Source organism: Brassica oleracea, chromosome C6 (assembly GCF_000695525.1).
Source record: "Brassica oleracea var. oleracea cultivar TO1000 chromosome C6, BOL, whole genome shotgun sequence".
NCBI classification, from domain to species: Eukaryota; Viridiplantae; Streptophyta; class Magnoliopsida; order Brassicales; family Brassicaceae; genus Brassica; species Brassica oleracea.
In genome coordinates this window covers 10,771,004-10,775,553 of record NC_027753.1, presented here as the reverse complement: position 1 = coordinate 10,775,553, position 4,550 = coordinate 10,771,004, and the positions used below count along the sequence as shown (strand labels likewise).

At 36.4% G+C, this 4,550-nt stretch overlaps 1 long non-coding RNA gene across 2 annotated transcripts; it reads left to right on the top strand.

Annotated features, from left to right (window-relative positions):
- Positions 1-1,881: 1,881 nt before the first annotated feature.
- LOC106296936 lies at positions 1,882-4,155 on the top strand. Of its 2 annotated transcripts, none has more exons than XR_001261343.1 (3): positions 1,882-2,188; positions 2,418-3,346; positions 3,562-4,155. It is a non-coding gene; the product is annotated as an uncharacterized LOC106296936 (long non-coding RNA). The 2 variants fall into 2 exon arrangements; XR_001261342.1 differs by having other exon boundaries at positions 2,387-3,346.
- Positions 4,156-4,550: the final 395 nt, after the last annotated feature.

Here is a 4,550-nt window from a genome sequence, read left to right as displayed (position 1 = left end):
AGTCATGATTGCTACGTCATCATGCAACGACTTCTCCCATTTGCGTTTAAGGAGTTACTTCCCAAAAATGTCCACATCGCAATTTTAGGTAATTTTTTTTAAAAAAAATTTTGAAGTCATACAATGCATGCACTAACTCAAAAATGTTTTATGTAGAGATAGCACTCATCTTTCGGGATATCTCTGCAAAAATACTAAAGAACGAAGATGTTGCCATTTTAAAAGAAAACATTGCGGTAAAGCTTTGCAATTTGGAAAATATTTTTCCACCTTCATTTTTTGATGTTATGGAGCATCTCGTTGTGCATTTGCCAGATAAAGCTGCTCTAGGTGGTCCAGTGCAATATAGATGGATGTATCCTTTCGAGCGATACATGTACCATCTGAAGTAAAAAGTTAAAAGTAAGGCACATATTGCAGGTTTCATTATTTCCCAGTGTCTTACTGAGGAGATTCTAGAGTTTCTGCACATCACTTTGGAAATCCAGAAGTGCCCGCTACCGTTTTGCAACCTGGAGATATTCGCTTTATATATCATGATCCAGATGTGTCAAATATGTTTTACCATGAAGGTCGAGTTAGTGGAAAAATAGAGCGGCGGCATCTAACCGATGATGACTATATTGTGTTACAAACGTTTTTGGTGCTCAATTGTCCTTCATTTGAGCCATACGAAAGGTATTTTAAATAGTTTATATATTTTACATTTTTAACAATGTCTGTTATAATCATTTTATAACAACTACGGAACACGATGTTTGAGGAGTTTATGATGGACAACAACCCAAATATATGTGGTAATGATCTACAAATAGCGAAAGACAACCACTATGCGGAATGTGTGAAAAACTATGTAAGTTTTTGATACAATTTGATTATCAATATGAATTTATCATTGACATAATTTTAATTAACAGGTTAACGAAGCAAGTAAGGTTTATCAGTTTCCATTGTGGATGTTGGATTTCGTACAAGGCCCGAAACAAAATTATAAAGCTTGGCCGATTTATTTCTGACGAGGATACTGCTTCCACACACATAGCCATGGCCAAGATAAAAGAACCCAACATTACGGTGTCCAAGTCCGGGTACGACAGACATTGACTATTACGGCTTGATCAAGGAGATGATGATGGTTGAGTATTCTGGTTCTGTTGGGCTTAAAGCCATGGTTTTTAAGTGTAAGTGGTTTGATACAATTGTAGGTCGGAGGGATTCGAAAACATAAATCGGGGATCGTCGAAGTGTCTCCACGCTGGCAGTACGAGAAATATGACCCATTTATCTTATCCGGTAGTTGTGATCAAGTTTGTTTCATTCCTTATCCTCGGGTTCGAGGCACATCAGCAAACGATTGGTGGGCATGTACGAAAGTTGTGCCTAGAGGGGTTCTAGAAACTTCCGAAGTTGCTCTTACTGCGTTACAAGATGATACACACAACCAAGTTGTAGCACGAAGTGAAATGTTACGCTTTGAAACTTATGTTGTGGAAGATGATTCAGATTATGATTCGACGCCGGTTGTTCCTCCCAATGACGAATACGTTTCTGAAGATGAGTTAGAACCGTCATGTACTGATTCTGATTCAGGATCTGATTCAAGTTCTTAGTGTTTTTATTATATATGAATGTATGATATAAGTTCTTAATGGTTTGTAAGATATATGAATATCTATATATATAAAGTAGAGTTTATTCACTCCAGGACGTGTCACGTAGGATGTCACGTCAGTAACTCAAGTCCTAACAACGCGACACGTGTCCCGTCTTCTAATACGCTGTGCTTGGTTTCACTACGTATGGGCAGTTTCTTTAGTTTTTGTTTCATTTATATTTAGGCTTTACATTATTGGGCTACAATAATATTTAGTTGGACTGTTCCAAAACAATACCTAATCCAACTACTTACATTCACCTTCTCGACATCTACTGTTCATCTTGCTCATCGACTTCTCATTCATCTCCAATGGAGTTTCGGGAAAGCTATTCTAGACGAATCGTGATGATGATTCCCTGGATCAAGAAATTTTGGTGTCGTTTCATCTCTGGTCTTCTCCCCGGAACCGTTACTATGAAGTGATTGTCTCCCATTAACTACCTTCTTAACTCTTTCGATCCACTACAACCATGATTTCAAATTCAATGCATCTTCCTTCTCTTCAAGATGGTGCATCTACAACTATAAAAGGTTAGTCTACAAACCGTAAGCATCATCCTCACGAATCCAAATAACACTTGAATTTTTTTTCCCAGTAGAAAGGTTAGAGATTAAAATTCTTGGAGAGATTTAAGAAACAATTCTCGGGTTCTTTGCACATGTACAATCATGTTTCTTAGTAAAAAATAAAAACCTTTAATTTTTTTGTTTTTGCTGTGTTCTGCGTAGGTTTAGTGTTCAACATTTTTTTTTCTTATAGAACACGACAGATACCATGATCAAGGATAGAATCAGTCATCAGAAACTGAGTCTTCATCAAGCCTTCAGTCTAAAAACCCTTCTTGCAGATTATTGCTTTTAATAGCGTACAAAGGTACACATATCTCCCAGCACCATCATATGCACATACACAAAAAGATCTCTACTTTGTTTGATTGATAAGAAGGCCATGTTCTGCATCCCAAGGATTGGGTGACTCATCATCATCATTCCTTCACTTCCTTGAACTATAGTATACTTCATGATATCTGATACTAACGACTTTTGCAGATACAATAGGTGGGTCTGTTTGAATGCACGTAGTGGCTTTGGTAGTTTCTGTTGCCTTTGAGTTATCTTCCCTTGATGAGTCATACTGTGCTTCAGTGTCGATTGATGTCGTTTCGGGATAGCTTCTTACTTTAGCGTTCCATCTCTTTATTTCCATTCACGTTCTTAGAAAGAATTTATTGTGTCTAATTAATGAGTTTCTTACTAGGTACGATTTTCTGGACTTTAAGCTAATGATGTATCTCATTTGTATGTGTGCTTCTAAAATTGGGATACATTCCTCTTTTGAGTTTATGTGGGAATTTATTTTAAGGTTATAGGTCATAATTGGATCGGTATTACATTGGCCTTCAACGAATCCTAATTCAAAATGTGAACATAGCTACATTCGTTTATGAAGCACTCATACTTTTCTCTATTGTTCCAGCCTCCACAATTAGACTTTCTCGAGTAATGAACTGTCATGTTCTTCTTTTTGCAGCTACATTATTCGCTGAAACACTTTGCGGTCAGTAGTTTATCTACGTGTGCACCGAACTGGTGTCCACTTGTCAGTCCTAAGCGCAGTTTTAATTGCAAGTATGGATGGCACTGTGTAGGATAAACAACCTAAGCGGATGTTGTCTTTTTGTGTGAATGGTATGGTGCATTTTAAAATTTGTGGTCTTTTTCATTCATTACCTTTTTTAAAAGAAAACCCATCAAATTTGTATATTGGTCACAACTGATTTGTATGTCAGAGACACCAAAGTGAGAAACATAAGCAGCTTCTCATATACTCAAATACTAATTAATATCACATCAAACTAAGCTCTCACAACACACCATTTCATGGTCTCTCTATGTTAATGCAGAAGGCTAAGGTTCGTAAGGCTTTATCTAAGAACTTGAACGGTTCTCAAGCAAACTTGCACGGTTCTCAAGCATAGGGTTTGGTTGCTGAGGTAAACGACAAGAAAATCTCTGTGAGACTCAACACTAAAATCAAATGGAGTCTTCCAAGAAAACCGGTAAAGCAGTGAAGCTAGCTCTGCTGCGATCAGGTGCTGCATCTCCAGCCTTTCCCTCTGTTGTTAATCATGGACAGACACTGAATGTGGTAGAAGCAGTTTAAGAAGTTGCTGGATTGCCGTTGAAGAGAGTAGAAGTTTGTATGGCAAGAAAGTTCAAGAGGTAGGAGCTGTGCTGTTGGATGAATTTCAGAAGGCAGTGTTGGGCATGGAAGGATCTAATGTGGTTTGCAAGTGCATGGGGAGTGTTGAGATCAAAAACGTTAAGAGTCGTAAACGAGATTGACGATGTGATGGTCCATTTTTTCATATCTACAACTTGAATAAACTATAATGTATAGCTACAAAATACAAACATTTACACTAAATGATGTGTAAATATAGACTTATAACTAGAGTGAATTCCAAATGAAACTATGAACCGCCAAATAGTATAAGCATCGTAAACATTATATTTGTTTTTGTCTCTGTTCTAAGGTCTATGTTTTACTGATATTGAAGTATATTAGATTACTTATGTATGTTTTCTGGAAAAGTTATTCTTGGGTTCACCCCCTAAAGTGAACATCTACTTAATAGAATTTCATTATTTTAAATTTGATATCTTTAAAAAAACGAAACAAAATATTGTCAATTTATTTATGTTTTTAAAATAAAAAAGTAAAAGAAGATAGTAATTATAGAAAAAAGAATTTCAAAAAAAATATTTTTAAGGTCGTCAGCAAAACACTAAACCCTAAATCTTAATCCCTAAATCCTAAATTCTAAACCCTAAACCCTTGGGTAAACCCTAAACCCTTTGGTAAACTCTAAATCTTTGGGTAAACCGTAAA